The sequence below is a fragment of the Xenopus laevis genome, chromosome 3L (genome assembly GCF_017654675.1).
Source record: "Xenopus laevis strain J_2021 chromosome 3L, Xenopus_laevis_v10.1, whole genome shotgun sequence".
NCBI classification, from domain to species: domain Eukaryota; kingdom Metazoa; phylum Chordata; class Amphibia; order Anura; family Pipidae; genus Xenopus; species Xenopus laevis.
In genome coordinates, this window is record NC_054375.1 from 71,555,176 (window position 1) to 71,576,269 (window position 21,094).

The window sequence follows — 21,094 nt, forward strand, 5'->3', positions numbered from 1 at the left end:
ATGGCACAATACCTTTTGAGCCATAACTATCTATACCATAGATTCATCGATGACCTGATTTTTATCTGGAAAGGTAACATAGAACAAGTAAATGATTTTGTAGCATTTTGCAATGATAATGATTGTGGTATACAGATCATGTACAAAGTGAATGATAAATGTATAGAATTTTTGGATGTTTTGTTCTTACAATAGGATGGTAATGTTAGGACAAATGTTTATAGGAAACCCAAAAGTAGAAATTCTCTTCTACTATGAAGTAGTTGTCATCCAGAACCTCTTCTGTAGGGCATCCCGATTGGACAATTCCTCAGATTGAGGAGTATTTTTTTCACTTATCACGCCTTCCAGAGTGCGGAGATGGATTAATGGGATAGACTAGCGGATCGAGGATACAGTATAGAAACTCTGAAAAAAAGCGTATGAGCGTGCAGTACTTAGTGATCGTAAATCTCTGCTTAATGAAGCAGTATAAGATAGACAACAAAAAAGACAAAATGTTATAAATAGTAATAACAATAAGAATAAAGTTTATTTTGTGACAGACTATAGTACAGAAGCGATGGATATATAAAAGATACTACTGAAACACTGGCATATAATAAGCTCAGATCTATCATTAAAAGGTAGATAGATAGATCTATGGTGAGTCATGTATCCCCAAGTATGCTTCCAGATAAGCGTGAACATAAAAGGTCCACTTGGTTAAACTATGTGGGAACTGGGAACATATAAATGTGGAGCGAGAATCTGTAAGGCATGTAATTATATTAATGTATCAAAAAAATGTAGTAGTACCGCTACAGGAAAAGAATATGATTGTAGAACAAACATTAATTGTAAAACTACAAATGTGATATATTTAGCCACGTGTAGTTGTGGATTCCAGTATGTTGGAAGAACCATGAGGAAAATGAAAGATTGGATTTTTAGAACATTTGGCCTGTGTAGGGAGAAAAGATATATCATCCGCTATAGCTGATCGTATTCTGAATGTACATAATGGGAATAATAGCTGCATATCTTTTCAAGGCATAGAGCATGTCAGATTAGGAAAGGTGATCTAGAAAATTTAATGAATAAGAGAGAAGCATGGTGGATGTTTACTTTAGAAACAGAAAATCCTTTGTGGGTGTTTTGGCTTTATAGGTTTGATGAAATAACCAAAATTGCATCAGACTGCTTCCATGATAAAGGCACACATATTGTTCTTCAACCCACTTGTATTCATATACACTAGCAGCGAGTGTCAGTTTTCTAGTTGCATCTCATTTTGCAGGTGCAAAGGGAAATGTAATTTTTAATTTTTTTTTCATAAAATCTTTTGTAATGTAGAGTAAAATGATATGTTGATCAAATGTTATCATAAAAATAATTTGATATGCCTCATTTAACCATTCAACATTTTGGTCTGTGCCCCTGAAACGTGCTGTTATATATTATCCCCAGGAATATGTGGTTAAAGGAACAGTTCAGTGTGAAAATAAAAACTGTGTAAATAGTTTTTACAAAATAAAAAATGCTTTTAATATAGTTAGCCAAAAACGTCATCTATAAAGGCTGGAGTGACTGCAGCTCTCTAACTCTGAGTTAGTCAGCGTGGGTCACATGGGACATAACTGTTCAGTGAGATTGCAATTGATCCTCATCATGCAGGTTAGATCCATACGCAAACAGTTAGTGACTTAAGGGGAGGGAACATGGGTCATGATTGGTTACTGCCTGATAATCCAGTAACTCCAGCCTTGATAGATTACATTTTTGGCTTTTTTATTTTGCATAACCTATCTATTTACCCAGTTTTTATTTTTATACTGAGCAATTCCTTTAAAAAGAGGGCTTTTTTACCCTTCCGAGTTCTTCAGTTGGGAGCTCTAATGCTGATGGCCATGACATCACAAATTCTGCCATTAGAAATGTTTTTAGCTTCTATCATACTGCTTGTTTTTCCCTGCAGTCCTCTGTAGGGTGCTGCATTTTATATTAATATTTCTACCTTACCAAGAGAGAGAAAGTTTGACTGCACTAGAACTGATCATGGCACAAGTTCAATTCCAATATTTTCAGTTTCCCATTTTGTGTTTTTTTATCTTTGTGTTTATACCTGTAAACCCCACCTATTGCACTGGCCTTTGAGTCGCTTTCTCCCTAGTACATAGTATTAACAGGAGATGAATAATTTCTCCAATACCATAAATGAGGACAAACATATTGAAATATTGTTTATAATACTCAACTCCACTCTGCATTTTGTGGAAATTATGCTATCAAATGAGACAATTCAGCTTCATGGTAACTGAACGGCAATTGTCCTTGGGCAAAAGAGTACTCTAGTATTCAGAATGGATCATTTGAACATTGCAGGCTCATCTTCAGCGCTATTGAGTTTGAACTTCTCCTGATCACAGTAATGTCCTCTGGGCACATTGTTGGAATGCATCTTATGAAATCAGCCACCTGATGTGTTTAGAGTCACTCGCTCACTTTGCAAATGACAAGTCAGTGGTTATGTACACAACTCGGCTTCTTGGCGTAATCATTCCACAGCAGCAAATGCAGCTGTTTTCTTTGTAATTATGCTGGAAACCTCCATCAGTGCCAACCAATGTTAAAGTGTGCCAGATTTTTGTTCATTTTGTTCTGTATACCATTTTCTTTTCATCTTCTTTTATGTTTTTAAATAATATTATATAAATGAATAAATTATAAATGTTACTTAAGGATTCCCAGAGCAGTCAAACCTAAATAATCTTGTGTGCTGAAAGACCTTACTCATCCTTAGGACAGTTTCATACAGTAATTTGTCACCCAATGTTTTGTAGTTCTGTGGCCGGAGAACAAAATCAAAATTGTCTCAATGCTTTTGAATGGAAAGCACCTGAAAGTGTGCTGTTTTGTACAGGCAATTTATACATGTGAACATGGCAGTTAACACTTTGACATACAGGCATAAATGCATGTATGCCAAACTGCATCAGACAATTAACATTTAAAGGGAATGAGGGGCTTTTTGTCCCCCACCTACTGAGCCCTGTGTGCTATTGCTCTTAAAAAGAGTTTCTTTTTGTCGAAACAAACCTAAAACACATTTCCATGCAACATGGATCTTTTCTTATCTAGATCATATTTGTGACTTGTTGGCCAAATACTTTTCATGATGACATCTGAAGTTCCTCATTTAGCCAGTCTCAGTATTCTGAAAAGAAATGTGCCGTTAAAGGGGTCAAAGAAAATAAAAAGCATCTTAGAATTACAATATACACATTTTCAGTGGCTTTAACGTTTTTAAATGCAAATAACAACTGAAAGCAATAAATGGTTTACAATTTGCATTCTTTGCACGTGTAGATCTGACTCCTCAAACAATTTTGCCAGTCAGGTGATAAAAAGACCTACAGGATAATCTCAAAAAATCTGTAGGTTTCCACCCTCCAGAGTCCTTGGATTGAAAACTCCAATGCTGATAACCATATGTCAAATACAAAAAAGGGTTTTGAGGGTGCACTCCTAAGGCACAGGCAAAGTTAAAATATGTTTAAGTGTAATGGAAGTGCTATTCATTTGGCCAATTAATCAATGCACATTCCTTGGTCCACTCTCTAAGTAATTCAGTATATATACATGTGTTTACAAAAACAGGGTTTTTTTGTTACAAAGTTATGATCATAAAGTTGAAAAGCCATCATACCACGTCAAGGTAAAACCCCGCACGGTGGTCCCTAACTTGTTTACCTCTAGTCAAAGTATAAAAGGTCTTGTACCTCTCTGCATAGTAGCATTTTTTGGAGTAAATGTCTCCTGAACCTTGGTTTCAGTCTCTGAGGGCTAGATCCTCCCGGGCCACTAGCTTGTGGCTTTTTTTAAAAAAAAAAAAAAACAATGAAATAAAGTTTTATGTATAGGTGCACACTTGAAAAGTGTGTATGTTTGTGTATATGTGTGAGTATAAATAAGACTATAAGTGTGAGCTTAAACACATTTAGCCTTAGGAGAGCACCCACAACCCCCATTTTTTGTATTTAGTAAACATGTAGTATGTATAAATTTATTTGTAAAGCATTGTGAAGGAGGCACAGCGCTGTACAATGCATAAAAGTATGATATAAATAAAAGTAAAATATACTATAAAAGTACACACAGGGAGGACAAGTCAGACAATAAATAAACACAGAGCTCCTATAGGGATAAAATACAATAAATATAGGACACTATGTGGAAAAAGGTTCCTGCCCCATAGAACTTACAGTCTAAGTGGGTGGGTGGCTAACATACAGACACAAATTGGAGGGCCCCTAATACCGTGTTTCACTTCTTGCAGAGACTGTGAGTTCAAAAAAAGAACATTTCTACCTATTAACCATTTGAAGATGTACTTTGCCTTCATGATTTTCTGGTTTTTACGGTGGTTTGTGCTCGAAAACTCTATAAATTTGAGGTATTTGTGTTCTTTTAGCCTATAACTTTATATGTTTGAGGTACAGGTATGGGTCCTGTTATCCAGAATGCTCGGGACCTGGGGTTTTCTGCAAAAGGAATAAGGAATTTGGATCTTCATACCTTAAGTCTTCTAGAAAATCATGTAAACATTAATTAAACCCAATAAGTTTGTTTTGCTTCCAATAAGTTAGAAGCAAGATTAATTATATATTAATTTGAATCAGATACAATGTACTGTTTTATTATTACAGAGAAAAAGGAAATCATTTTTAAAAACTTATAATCATTATTTAAATAAAATGGAGTCTATATGATACAGCCAATCTGTAATTTGGAGCTTTTTTCCCCCAATTGCATTCAATCAAGTTTTTTACATTCTGTTTTTTTCATAAATAAGCAAACATTTGAGTTGTAAGTATATTCGAAGAAGAGAAAACCTCACAAACTTGAGCTTTGATAAATAACCCCCTTAAAGTGATCAGTAATTGTCAGAATACTTAGTTATATAGTTTGGTGAATATTTGATTATTTAATCATTTAATTATGGTTTTCAGTAGTTCTCTCTGAGGAACTGGCTTTGTAATATTCTGAAAGATTAAATTTTGTACAGGGAATTCCTTTATTAGTATGGCAAGGATGGACATGGTTTGGCATACTAAATATTTACAATACTTGGGAACATAGTTATATATACTATTTATATAACTAGTGTTTGTATTCCAGCAGCTGTATTATTGTGTATTGTTAATTTAACTTCCATAAGTAAAGGAGTTGTTCAGTTTATAGCTAGTAGCTAATTTATATCCAGCACCTTATACAGGTAGCATGGCTGCCACTGTTACCAAATGGTATGAGGTCTCTATCTCATTCTCTTCCAACCTGCTAACTTTATGGAACTTACTCTACATTTTTTGTGTTGCTGCCTACTGTGTTAATTAAATCTGATATATAAATCTATGTTGCAGTCTGTACCTTTGGGATTAATTCTTTTTTCAGCTCGCTTTGAAAATTTAGCTCTAGGATAGTTATAGATTAGCTGCTTTTAATTAGACAGCTATGCATGATTTCTACTAAAATGAAGCAGATAAAATATTATTGGTACCATTATTATTATTTTTTTTGCGGTTTGTGTTTTTTTTCCAAGTTTTGTTCCCAAACATCACAAGCTTCACAAGCTATAATTTTCTGGATTCCCGACCAATAATGGAGATTTGTAATTTCAATGGCATCTAACCTTCATTGCAAGTGTAAATCTATGTTGTTTTCAATTATATATGAAGCTCTGTAAAACAGAATTAGTATTTTCATTTTTGCTGCCCAGTTTTAGTATACCTTCAAACTTCTTGCATAGCAATTCTGCTGTAAAAATGATTTACCTATTACAATATAGTATACTGTACAAGAATGCTGGGAATCTCATGTATCAAATGCACTGCACTTGGCTGCAGCCCCCACACTAACACATGCCCATATATTGAAGGAAATCTGCACTCACGGGTGTTTTCTTGGTCAAAATGACAAATTTAAAGTTTTGCATTCAATTCATTTTTTTGACTAAGACCAGGCTGGTGAGTGCAGATTTCCTTCCAGTGTGTGAGCATCTGATATTTTTATTCATATAGAGCCTCACTGGGAATGGATACTGTGCCTTTAAAGGTAACCAATACACTTAGGGGCAGATTTATTAAGGGTCGAAATGAAAATTCAAATTCGAATTTTCAATTTTTTTATGGTCAAAACTGTCAAATTCGACTAGGGAGTTATCTAAATTAGATTTGAGTTTTATCAAATTCGATTTTGAGATTTATCATTCTATGGCCCTTTATAAATTTGAATTTGACTATTCGCCACCTTAAACCTGCTGAATTACTGTGTAAGTCAATGGGAGAGGTGCACTGATCAATATGGAAATTTTTGCAGCCTTCCTGACAGAGTTTTTTTTGGAGAAAAAACTCGAATCGAGTTTGATCAAATCGAATTCGATTTGAATTTTAGGGTCGTCAGAGTATAAAAAATTTTATTAATAAGTTTCGACTAGTCGAATTTAGAATTTATGGGAGTTTTAAAAAACTCACATGAATTCTAAATTCGACCCTTAAATCTGCCTCTTAATGATTTAAGTATTTCAATAATTTTAATTTATGAAATATTTCTGTTATCATAAATTATGATACTGTGCATTATTTTATATCCCATGGATCAAAACTGCACTATTTTGTTAAATAAACTGTCCCCTGCTTCTTCACCTCTGGAATCTAATAGCAGCTGAATTAGGTTGCAATGTAATAACATTTTTAATGATTTGATGATTTGATTGTATAACATCTTACCTATATTAACGTGTCCCTTCAGTGAAATATTTAGCTAAGCATGTTGCAAAAGAGGATCCAGTTTTTTATTTTTGACTTTTTATTCATGAGGAATGACCCATCCCTTAAGAAGAGATATGAACTGATCTTTCTGGAGGGACAGGGACTCAACCACTGCACCCTTCCAGCATTGGAAACACCAGATAAATCCCATACACGGTATGTTATCCACAGCAACCAATTAATTTAATTTGAAATGCTAACTAGTTTTTGTTTTTTTTTTGATTTTTGTGCCCCTGATGAAGACCTCTATAGGTCGAAACGCGTAGGGCGGCATGCTGTTGCCATGTGGGTTAACTAGCATGTAATAAAATTTGCTTTTATTTACTTATAGAGTGTGCTTTCCTCATTTTTTTTGGTTTTCATGCATGATTTTCTGGAAAGTACAGATGGGTAGTGTCCTGTAGGATTAGCACCTCACACATGCTTACTTTTTGTAGTTTTTGATTTTCTATTAGGCAGTGTGCGCCTTCTACCTTTGATGTTTTGAATGTATATAAAAAGAAGAAATGAAAGTTGCAGGTCCCTCTGGTACATATCAGATTCTCTTATTATTAAGAAATTCAGAACACCCTTGTAATTTATTGAAGTGGGGATCAGTTTGACAGCTCCCTACTCAAGTGTAAAATTGTGATGGGATGTTTAATTTGCTTTTATTTTTTGTGTCATAGGATGCATGACTTGAATAGGAAACACCATGCATCAACCTGTGCCCTAATTAAACAAAATTTACCCATTATGATGCCTATATATAGTAGTTATCTTCGTTTCTTACTGCTGTGACATTACTTATCACACTACTCCAGAAGATGCAGTTTCTTGGAACCCTTCTATACAATTGTACAAATGTTTTTCTTACAATTGTATGTTTTCTTTCATCTTATTGTTTCAGTAGTTTAAATTGAATACAATACTTTTTTGAAATAGAGGATTACATCGATACAAATACTATGTTCTGAACGTGCTCTGGTGCTGCTTTCAGTATACTCCAAACACAGATCCTATACACAAGGTCTTCTCAGCAGTTAAGAGAATGGCACATTTATTTTATGCTCTTGAATCAGATAGATGCATTTTTCCAATATATCAATAAAGACAGCTACAAGCAAAGTAATATTTTGCATTCAGTGATGATATATTGTATTGATGATTTTTGAAATGTGCTCCTAACCTTAACTTCTTGTGGTTTACAGATGCAGAGCCCCTGGGAAGTAAGGGGACCTCTATTCTTTGGATCTTTTTTGTCATCTTGTGATTTAGGATACTTGTTTTATCAAGCTCTTTATTCTAGCTCTTTATAATTTAGCACGTGCTGGTGGTCTTGAGATCCCACTGTTGCCTGGAAACTTTGTGTTTTAACGGAAGAAGCTCTCCAAGCTCCCCAGTGAATATGGAGTCTTGTTTGAAGTTCACTTTTGCTAGATATCAAAAGCTATAAAGTTATTTTCTGCATAACCGGCAGATACAAAAGTGTGTCGTACGAAAAGCCTTCAAAGAATTTTATTATTATGAAGCAGAGTTTTCTGTGTGCGTGCAGTTCAGATAAAAATAAAATAAAGCCCATTTTTTTGCATCTGTTTCTGAGACTCTGCTGAAAGTGTTCATTTTTATACACATATCTATAACTATTTAGATCAGCTAGAGGAACCAAGTCAAACCTCTTTGTCTCTAGCAGTGGGGAGCCACATCTTCCATATTAAGAAATGCAAGCTTGACTTCCCTGGGTTAGTTAATACTTCTTGTATATTTTATAGATACTTGTCTTATATATAGGTCTGCAGCTTATTTGTTGCCTTTTAATTCCAGGCCATAAGGAATACTATAACCCTGTCTGGCCCAACATGGCAAGTTGTCATTCTTTATGTACAAATAAAACAGATAACACCAGGTGGACATTGTGAGACCCAATAAAAAGTGATTTGTCTGCCCAAACTCTCTATATCTAATTCTTATGCATCTCTTGGATCATATCTTAAAGGGGTTGTTCACCTTTAAATTAACTCTTAGCATGAATGTAGAGAGCAATATTCTGAGACAATTTGCAATTGGTTTTGATTTTTTTTATTTTTGTTTTTTGAGTTATTTAGCTTTTTATTCAGCTGCTCCCTAGTTTGCAGTTTCAGCAATCTAGTTGCTAGGGTCCAAGTGACCCTATCAACCATGCATTGATTTGAATACGTGACTGCAATATGACTAGGAGAGGCCTGAATAGAAAGATTAGCAATAAAAAGTAGCAATAACAATACATTTGTAGCCTTACAGAGCATGTATTTTTCGATGGGGTCAGTAACCCCAATCTGAAAGCTGGAAAGAGTCAGAAGAAAAAGGCAAATAAGTCAAAAACTAAAATAATGAAGACCAATTGAAAAATTGCTTTTCATTGGCCATTCTATAACATACTAAAAGTTAATTTAAAGAACATGTAAAGCCTGCATTTTCCTGCCATGTTTATAAGTTGGACATATCTTCCCCACCCAAGAACATCATTTGTACTGCATATACCCCCCTCCATTTGCAAGCACCATCACATTTTCCTTAAACAAATAGCTTTCACCTGGTGGCCATTTTCCCTCTAAAACATCAGTAACATTACAGCATACATGACCTGCTTGCAGATGTCAAAATTCATGCAATGCAGAATGCAGGTTTACACAGACACAACATACTTTGATAAAAAAAAGATCTGCTGGAGTTGAGCTCTGTAATGGTTAAGCTGAGCTCATTAGAGAAAAATAGGAACAGACAGAGTTTCTATAGCAATGCTATCTCTTCATTGGCTGTTAGACTGAAGGGTGTGTTTAGTAATTTGAGCTGATAAGAACTGAGCATGCTCATGAGCCAACAGCCAAAGTAAATTCCCGAGGGAGGGGGCAGAGTGGGTTAGAGGAGGAGAAGGATTTCTAAGTGATTATGGGGATGCTGCAGCCTTACTATTAACCTTTTAACAACCAGAGTGGCAACATATTTCAAAGAGGCTATTCACTGATTAAATTTGTTTGTGTGGGGGTTTACATGTCCTTTAAGGACCACACCATGGGCAGCACAGTGGTTTATTTAGTAGCACTTCTGCCTTGCAGTACTGGGGTTCAGTTCGACTTGGGAACTGTCTGTAAGGAGTATTTTCCCTCATATGTCTACATGGGGTTTTTTTTTCACACATATCAAAAACATGCAGGCAGGATAACAGATTAAACTGGCCAGTGTGAGTAAATGTAAAAGGGACCTTAGACTGTAAAGCTATTTAAATATGTCACATACAGTAGACTGTATAAGTGCTGTGAAGGTAGTTGTCACTAACAGTCTGTACGTTGATGCAAGAGGGAGACTATAATGTGGAACCTTCCAATTAACATGAGCTTTAGTCACCACAATATACGTAGTGCAGTGATTGCCTGTTCAAGCTAACCTGTTGTCAAACCGCACAGACTACTTTATATTCCCTTTAAATATTTGAGCAAAATACATCTCAAAAGAGCTAATGGGCCTAAGAAATCCTCTAACATGTTCTTAGAAAAACGTAATTATTTTGGCTTGGTTAAACGTAATTATTTTGGCTTGGTTAAACTGAACTAACTTTCTAGGCTCCATCAAGTCTCGTACTGATGAATTCGCGGACAACCAGCCTGCAGCACCCAGAGTGAGCAAGATGATATTCTGTATTAAAAAAGGAATAGATTGCACAAGAAGACTGTAATGCTTCCCCTTTATAATACAGTGGTATGGCCCCAGGTAGAATATGCAGTACTATTGTCTCCATTTTTCAGATAAGTCAGCAGAATCATTTTACAGTTATAGTTCAGCTGGTGTTCATCTGAGTATACAATGAAAACTATAAATGGTAGACCTCAGTGGTGAGTGTTAATTTGGCACACTGTTTTCACTAGTTTGTTGCCAGTGCATAGGCTGATAATAACCAATTTGAACAAACCTTACAGTGTCGTACTGTTTTTAAGTTGTTGCAAATGCATAGGGGAAGGCACAAAACCTTTGAATGGATTCTACTGCATATAAAACTTTATACTGCATCAGTTTCACAAATTGCACATAAAACCTGGATGCAGAAAAGTAATCTGTAACTGCTGACAGTATAAACCAAGAAAATCTGGAACTCCACAGTAATTCTCCCCACAATGAAATGTATTGCTCAGAACCTGGAAAGGTCTTAATACCTGCAGCGCTACATCAAAATAAAATATTATCATTGTTCCTTAATATTTTCTGTGAGCTGTAGATGCAATGACAGCCTCTCACAAGAGTTTATTGGTCGATAGAGAAATGTTGGGAAGTCACCTGTGAGAGCTGTTTTCAAAGTAAGTAATCAGCCTGTACCCTGGAGTTCTAAATCAATATTTCAAATCAATATTTCCTACTTGCAGTTGCATTTTTCTCTTTGCCCTACACACTATTCATAAAAAAATCTATTTTTTAGATTTGTTAAAATCTCAGCATTGATAGACAACTATGTATAGACATTTATTTTGGCTCTGTAAAGTCATTGTCAGTGCCAGATGTGCTTGCGGTATTGCAGAAAAAAACCCATAAATAGATTGATGCACCTCTCATAATACAGATTGATGGGCCTCTTACTTCTTCACAATGAAAGAAATCAACAGCAAAACAAAGACTGTCACAACAACTTGTGTATCGAAATAGCATTATGTGTTAACCCTGTATTACCAATACAGCATATGTAATAGGAGCAGACATCTTCCAAAACTGCACAGGGAAGTATGGAGTTTGTAATTTAATGTATAAAATCTATAAATTATTGTTATTCTTGTTGTGTAGAAGAAGAGAGCATGTGAATAACTGCCCTCCCCCTTAAAATTTGCAAATATTAATGTACTGACTGTTCTAGATAGATTGTGGCCTACCTACAAAATGTACTGTATGCAGGGTGGCACTAGCCATGTAGATGCAGATGAGAGTCTTTAGTAATACAGCAAGAGCAGCAGAAAATCACTACTTGCAATACTATTTACAAGGAGCTGTACTATGCTGAATATTCCACGTTTATGTGACCGGAAGAAGCATTATTAGACTTAAATGGGATTCAGTAATGCACATACAATGACCCCATGTTTTATCAGTAATTTACTCTTTTTTGCCATTTGCCACCCTTGGTAAAATCCCACCGATGGAAAGATCATCTAATGGTGGAAAGCACACCAAAATTTGTTTAGTTTCTTTTTTTAGATTAGTACATCACTTCTTTCAAAGCATTGGTCTCACTTTTTACAAGAAGACAATGGGGCAAATTTACTAAAGGGCGCAGTGGCCGTCGCTAGTGGAAATTCATCATCCGCAGGGACATCGCTAATTCATTAACAGGTATAAAGGACAAATTGCTACCAAAAGAGAGCATCGTTAACAAAGTTTTGCACCCTTTTTTCCAGGCAAACTTTTTCGTTCAGGCAAACAATCGTAACTCCGTAAATTCACTAAAGTGCGAATTTTCCATAACGTTACCCCTTTCGTCAGAGTTTCCTTCGCCAGGTTATATGTGGCGAACTGATAAGATGAAGCTACATTTTCCTCAATCTTATGTCATTGACATCATATCCTGTATGCAGAAAAGTTTAAAACATGAAAAAGCGCAGGTTTTTTTTTTTTCATTTTTATAAGTGGGATTGTGTTTAAAAGTTGTAACTGTTAAATATTTTTGTTTTAATATTTTTTGAACCATTTGAGGGGGCATGCTACATTTGTTTTAGGACGGGCTCATGTCTAGGGCATTAGAGGATCTCTTTTGTCTTTATTTTGCTTTCTTGGACATGTGTAATAATAAGTGGCCACTTCAAGCATTTGTACCAACATCTCTAATAAAGGCATATATATAACATATATATAACCTATATGTACCCACCCTATTCAAATTGACCAAAGGTAAGTGTATTAATGAAGTTTCACTAGGCAGAAACAAATGTTAGAGAAAGTTTGCTATGAAATGCTGCGCTGACAAATTTACCATAGCAAAATTTCGCAACCCGAATTCTTACCCGCTTGGACCCGCTACCCGACCCACAAGTACCTTATCCTCAACCCAGACCCGCTGTCGTAAACCAAAAGTGACACCATCGGAAGTAGGCGTGATCTGAAAAAAAGTAGTAAAACAGGAAGTGCTGTCATTGTAAACCAGAAGTGACATCATCTGAAGTAGGCGTCATCAGAAAAAAGGAGTAAAAATCGCTATTCAGAAGACCCACGGCCCGACCCGCAAACCCACAGAACTGCCGGCCCGCGTCTTTAACCGCACATGGAACTTCTACCCACAACCCGCAGGGTACCGCAGGTTTTTGCAGATAACCCGACCCGCTGCAGGACTCTGTCTTAGGGTAGCTGAAAGGGAATGTTCATGGGGACTGAGGAAACTCAGGAACATTTTATAGTATCTTGGCCAGTGACTCAGTGTTAGGAAGAATCTTGGATATGAAGTTCTTATGCAAAGTAACTTTTCAAGAAATTACGGTATTTGTAAAAAGAATTTGCATCATGATAAAGAAACCATTTATATTATGCTTTCTATAATTAATTTCTACCTGTGGCACATGAGATGTAAAAAATCCCTTGGTGAGGAAGGCTCAGTAGAGAGAACAAATACAATTATTTTACATGACATTTACTTTGTTAAAAATGCAGAGATTAAAGTTGCAAAAAGTATCCGAATGCTGTTTAGGAAAAAGCCTGAAAAATTCAACTGATTCGGGAAAAAAACTCAGGAAAATCGTATGATTCGTGTTTTTGCTGGATTTTATCGAATTTTTCCCGGATCTGATTAAATCAAGCTTTTTAAAGAGTAGGCTAGGAATGTTGTACATTATGTTTTTTATCAACTTCTTTTTATTTGTCATTTTGTACTTGCAATACAGAAACAAATAAACATAGTTTAACAATTGCCGTTTTCCGCTTCCATTTGTCAGACAGAGTACTTTGCTCATTTAGTCAATGTCAGTCTGTTGTGTGGGGGGGGGAAGAATTGTCAAATAGGTACGTAGCCTCCAGTCAGTTATTAGCAGGGCCGCCATTAGAAATCACGGGGCCCCGTACAACAAAATTTTTGGGGCCCCCTGGGCCCCGCCCACACTGACGACCAAGCTCCGCCCCATATCCCGCCCACATCGCAGTTAAAAGACCACACAGACATCAGCGCTAAAAAAGTAACCCCCCCCCCACACAAGTTGTAAAAAGCTATTGATGGTCAGGGCCCCCTTATAAAAAAAATTGGGGCCCCAAAAAAAAAAAAATTAAAATTTTTTTTTTTTAAAAAACATTGGTGGCAGGGGCCCCCTGTTAAAAAAAACTTGGGGCCCCAACAAAAAAAAATGTAAAAAAAACTAAAAAATAAATAAACATTGGTGGCAGGGGCCCCCTTCTAAGTTAAAAACAAATTGGGGCCCCAAAAAAAAATTTGAAAAAAAATTTATTTTTTTTTGAAAAAAAAAAAAAAACATTGGCGGCAGGGGCCCCCTTATAAGTTAAAAACAAATTGGGGCCCCAAAAAAAAATTTTTTTGAAAAAAAATTTTTTTTGAAAAAAAAAAAATGGTGGCAGGGGCCCCCTTACAAGTTAAAAACAAATTGGGGCCCCAAAAAAAATTTAAAAAAAAAAAAAAACTGGTGGCAGGGGCCCCCTTACAAGTTAAAAAAATTTGGGGCCACCAAAAAGAAAATTAATTTTTTTTTTAAAAAAAACCCCAAAAAAAACAATGGTGGCAAGGGGCCCCTTACGAGTTAAAAAAAAAATTGGGGCCCCAAAAACAAAAGTTTTAAAAAAAAGATTGGTGGCAGGGGCCTATAGAATATTAAAATAATACATTGGTGGCCAGGGGATTAAAAAAAAAAAAAAACACAAACTGGTGTTCAGTAGAATTGAACTCATGGCTTCAGTACTTCAACTTCGCCTCCTTTCGTGACTTCGGGTCTTTTCACCGCTTCAGGACTTCGGCTTCGGCTGTTTTCGTGACTTCGGGTCTTTGCGCTGCTTCAGGACTTCGGCTTCGGCTGTTTTCGTGACTTCGGGTCTTTTCGGCTCTTCGTGACTTCGGGACTTCGGCTTTTTCCGGGACTTCGGGTCTTTTCGTCGCATCGGCTTCGGCTTTTCGGCACTTCCGCATTCGGCACTGAAGAGGCAAGACGTACGGCTCGGGCGCTCGTAAGGGGGGCCCGGATCTTCAAAAAAATGCAGCGCTGCCGGGCCCCCCTTCATGCCCGGGCCCGGTACGCTTGTCCCCCCTGTCCCCCCCTGATGGCGGCCCTGGTTATTAGTACAGTACCCATATGTGGAACACCTTTCGTTACATACTTTCTATCTGCTCTACTACCTTATCCTGTCGTGTAAAGGCTGGGTCCTGGCCAGGCCCTGACTGGCAATCTGTGGGTTCTGGCAAATGTCAGAGGGGCTGCTATAAGGTGCCATAGAAAGTCAGTATTTAGTGGGCTGGTGGGAGCTGTTTGGGCCTCTGTGTACCTGAAATGCCAGGGCCTATTTTAATTCTCAGTCCGGACCTGGTCCTGGCCATTTCACCCAGAAATGCTTCATATTCACTCTGGCAGGTCCTGGAAATATAGATCACTTTGATGTGAGTTAAACTGGTGTTTACAATCTGCTTCCAAGCTCTGATTGAGGGGGTCTGCGTGTCTTTCCATTGAACACAACTGTTGAAGGAGTAGTAGTCTGTCATGTGTTTTAAGGGATAGTTCCTCTGTAATACCCAACAGACTTAGATTTGGAGTGATGATATGTGGAAGGCCCAGTTGTGTGTGTGTAGAAAGTTCCAGATGCCCTTCCAGGATACCTGGATCTGGGCCCACTGCAAAAACATATGAAAGAATGTGCCTTTCTTTAGCCATCCTCTAAAGCAGGAGTCCATTGTGTTTTGGTATATTTTGTAAATTAAGCTTTTTTAATAATAAGGTCAAATCGTGGATTCTAGTTTGGTTGGACTTTTTTTTAATAAAAAATAAAAAAAATTCGGATTTTGATGTTATTTCTCCTTATTCAAGTACAGACTGAGGGCATTATTTGATACCGGAATGTCTGGAATTTGTATTGTATTTGTAAAGTATTTTTATATGTTTGACTTCAAAGCATAATGTCTTTTGTCTATATATCATGGATCTGACTGCATCATAAGTATAGAATGGAGTTTTAGGCACCAATGAAAAAGTCATGACCAAAGTAATTTGAATGAAAAATGAAGGTTTATGAACCTTTTGTTGGGGCAGACAAGTCATGGATAGTGATTTATTCCTCAAATTCACACAAACTTTCCATGTTTCGCTGCCTGTGAATAAATTTGCAAAACTGCCGCAAAAATTTGCTTAAAATTTTTTCATCGATCCGACACGGGACAAATTCGCCCATCACTAGCCATGGACTTTCCATTGATGGGAGGAAATTATTAGTTATCCACTGGTCAAATGCCATTGGGAGACACAAGGCCCAGGTGTATGAGTTGTATTACAAACTGTCATAGATGGTAGATTGAGGGATATTGGATGTATAGTATCCTGGACCATATTCAGCCAGCCACATAAGGGGCTTTAAAGGAGAACTAAACCCTAAAAATGTATATGGCTAAAATGACATATTTTATATACAACTTATTGCATCAGCCTAAAGTGTCAGCTTCTCAATAGCAGAAATGATCCAGGACTTCAAACTTGTCACAGTGGGTCACCATCTTCACATGCTCAGTGGGGTCTGATCAGCTGTTGAGAAGCTAAGCTTAGGGTTTGTTGCAAATGATCAAACAGAAAATAATGTTGGCCTGTAATAAAAGCTGCTGCTACAGGGCTGATTATTACATTCTGATGCTAGTTGCAATGGTTTCTATGCTGACATGTAGTAATTATCTGTATTAATTACTAATCAGCCTTATATGTGATATTTATGTTCTACGTGTACTGTATATTGTGAGTTTGTCCCTAAGCTCAGTAAGTGACAGCAACACAGAGTATGTGCAGCAAATCAGTAGAAAAGAAGATGGGAAGCTACTGGGACATCTTTGGAGACACAGATCTTCACTGCTAAAGGGCTGTGGTTGCCTTGGCTTGGTACAGAAACCCAAAAAATAATGTACAACATTCCTAGCCTACTTCTTTAGTTAAGCTTTGGTTCTCTTTAATGGGCCATTGTGATGCACATGTGCCCACTTTAGAGTACACATGCATGTGGTCCAGGACAGCAGACCTTTAATGTTCCTGACCTGCAAAGATGCCACAGTAATCCAGTACAGAGCAGGATTTAGAAGTTCCACGGAGAGGGGAAAGTCAAAGAAAAGTGAACAACTGCGGTCAATGGGGCTCATCTGCATAGCAAATCACTATTAACGCTTAGTATAATTAGGTAGTCAACCATACAAACAATGGAAACCAATCTGTTTTACTGAATGAGTGGTATATCATAATGATTTCAATAAATAATTATTTGCTAACAAGTCCATACTCCATTAATGAGTTTGTTAGACATGTAGTAACAGTAGATGGCACTGTTATTCCCCTTATCATGGTGCACAGTGCCTAAAACAGCATGGAGGTTTTTTTTACTCAGACTACTACAGAGAAGCTGACAGAGGTTTGTAAGAAGTGAAAATATGGACTTTAAAATAAATAAACATTCTTATTTTAGTTTTCCTGAAGAGTACTAAATATATTGTTTCCAACATCATTTAATGTACGGGTTTTAATGTGACTTTATTTTGTGTTGTACAGAATTTAAAAAATGAAGGATGTTTCAGTTACATATAAATAAAAGAAATTAAGTCAGATCTCAGCTATTAAAAAATACCAAATAAAATAAATTAGCATGTCAATACTTCAACATATGTTTTTGGAACTTCTACTTGGTAGTTGTATATAATATAGAGATCAGCATAGAGCCATAATGAAAATTAGCATAACCATATCCACTTATAATACACAAGATCCACAAATATCCCGAAAATTATATCCTTATAAATGGTGCTTTGTGATAGGAAAGAATATAAAAAGAAGTGGAAGAGAAAAGGGTAAAAAACTGGTGACACAGCAATCGTGTTTATTTATAACTTATTCTCATGGCCATTAGTGTCTGCCACTCTATTTGGTGAGATCTGTTTTAAAATGCTATAAAGGTTTTTTTCCCATAAAATGGTGATAGTGATGGGAAATACCTATGTCAGTATAATTATAATATCTCAATGAACAGCCTATGTGAAATCATTTAGGAAATTGTTTGTGTTACTGCAATGCTATGAACTTTTCAGTGCAGGTTTTTTTTTTGGCTGGTCATACCTATAATTATGTCAGGCTATGGCCCCCTTATCATTTAGGACATACTACATGCTGACGTCTATAGAGATTATAACTCTGCAGGAGGTGGCCAAACAGTCAAGAGATCAATGGAGTTTTTTTTATATAAAGCTGAGTGCAAGTGGAGCCAGGAACATCTTCATAGAAGCTAAGGAAAAAAAGCTACTGACATAACTGTTAAAGTATCAAAAATTAGTTTTTTAAACTAAAAAGGCATTTTGGAAGGATTTATCACACTAAGAACTCTTGAATTTAATTCTTCATAAATACATAGGGCCATTCTCTCAGAACTAAAAAGAGCAGAAAAGCACATTTAATGGTTTCCTAAGATTGTATCCTGTTAATGGAAATGAAGAGAAAACAATAACAAAAGACCAGTGACCTGGTTGCAAAGAAGTATGAGGTATAAGCTTGTAAGGCATTGGCACATCATTTTTAATGAATGAGAAACACACCAGTTTATAAGAGAAATATTAAAGAATCAAGAAGATTAAGATTGGATAAAGCATATATGAATAAAGCACCAAGACCAGATCATTTAAAGCCGGACTCTTTTTTTAAACTTCAAAGATTCTTTGATGTCAGGCAAAGAGCTGAAGGATTCGAAAACTGTAATTGTGGTACTGACAGGGGCAGAAGCTCAGCCAGGGAAATGTAGACCTGTAAACTTGAAACCTGTAAAAGGAAACTACAAGAAAAATAATGGAAGATAATATTCATAAATGGCAGATTACATATAATTGAGGTCAAAAGTTCTGTGAAATGAAGTTCTTGTGAGAAGTGCAATTTGACCTTTTATGTTATTTGTTATGCAAATATCATTCACCATATTCTTCTGGTAGAGCTACAGCTTATACTGCTGTTATAACCACCTCTCTCTGTCATCCCATCTATTTTGTATTCTGTAGCAGCAATTTGTTACATTTGTGAAATAATGTTTTTATTGGTGAAGTTTGGCAGTTTATAAAGTAGGGGTTGTCTAAGATGGTTTTGGGCCCAAGCAACGAGTGCTCCATATTGGCACCATGGGTTTAAGATAAGGATTGTCCATCTTCGGTGCAAATTCCAACAGTACAGAACTCTTATTCCTATACCCAAAAACCCAGTTGATCTTTCCTGTGCTCTCTGGAATGCCAGATCTGTTTGCAACAAACTCACCGCTATACACGACCATTTCATTGCAAAATCCTTTAACCTACTCGCACTTACTGAAACCTGTCTTTCTCCTACCGACACTGCCTCACCTGCTGCCCTGTCCTATGGGGGCCTACACCTTACTCATACTCCCAGACCTGGTAACAGACCTGGAGGTGGGGTAGGTTTGCTTCTCTCTCCCCACTGTACTTTTAAAGTTCTTCCACCTGTTCCTTCCCTATCATTCTCCTCATTTGAGGCTCACGGCATTAGGCTCTTTTCTCCTGTTTCACTCTGCATTGCTGTTATATATCGACCACCAGGACCAACTGCACAATTTCTGGAAAACTTTGCTGCATGGCTTCCTTACTTTCTTTTATCTAACATCCCATCCATCATATTAGGTAACTTTAACATACCCGTTAACAACATTAACAACCCTTCTGTCTCTAAACTTCTTTCACTAACCTGTTCCCTCGGATTATCTTTGTGCTCAGACTCCCCTCTCACTCTAATGGTAATGATCTGGATCTCATATTAACCAGACTCTGTTCAACCACCAATTTTAATAACTCACCATTTCCCCTCTCTGATCACAATATGCTCACATTTCAACTCTCACTTACTCCCTCCTCACCCCCTGCTATTCCCCAAACACGTACTTACCGTGACTTGCAAGCTGTAGACATGTCACATCTCTCTTCTTCCTTTGACTCTCTTCACTCTCATATCGCAGCCATCTCTTGTCCTAGTGTGGCTATCTCTGTCTACTATAGTACTCTCACCACTGGCCTTAATGAGCTTGCTTCTACTAAAACTAAACATTATAGACCCAAACCACTTTAATCTTGGCATACTGCTCATACAAAAGACCTCCAAAGACACTCATGTGCACTCGCTGGCACAAATCCCGCTCAGAATCATACTTTTGGAGCTACAAATCTGCCCTGCGCTCCTATAACACCAGCCTCTTCCAAGCCAAACAAACATACTTTACTTCACTCATTAACTCCCTTTCTAAAAAACCAGCACAACTCCTCTCCCCTTCTCCACCCCCTCCGTGCACAACAGTCTCTGCTCAAGATATTGCTGAGCACTTCAAAAACAAAATTGACATTATCAGAAGGGACATTACACTACTCAACCCCCTTAGACTTCCACCTTCCTCCCTCCACACTCCCCAGTCTCTCCTGTGCTCCTTCAACCCTGTCACTGATGAGGAAGTCTCAAAGCTTTTGGCCTCTTCTCACCTTACCACCTGCTCGCTTGATCCAATTCCCTCAAAACCTCCCCGCTATACCAATCCTGGTCTAATCAAAGCCTTAACTCACCTATTTAATCTCTTGCTCTCACCTGGACTGTTTCCTTCTCAACTAAAACATGCTCTTGTCACCCCCATTCTGAAAAACCCCTCTCTTGATCCCTCCAATCTTGACAACCTCCGACCTATCTCTCTGCTACCTTTCATCTCTAAACTACTTGAGCGCTTAGTTCTACAACCGACTACCCTAATTCCTCTCTGACAAGAACCTGCTGGACCCCCTATAATCTGGTTTTAAGCCACAACACTCCACTGAAACTGCCCTGACTCGACTAACTAATGACCTTTTAACCGCTAAAGCCAACAATCATTTCTCACTACTAATATTGCTTGATCTCTCAGCTGCATTTGACACTGTAGATCTCCTCCTCCCGTCCCTCCATTCACTTGGCCTTTGTGACACAGCCCTGTCCTGGTTCTCTTCTTACATCACCAATCATTCATTCAGTGTCTCCTACAATGGAGTAGCCTCTTCTCCCCTACCTCTTTCTGTTGGGGTTCCTCAAGGCTCTGTCCTGGGACCCTTATTATTATCCCTCTAT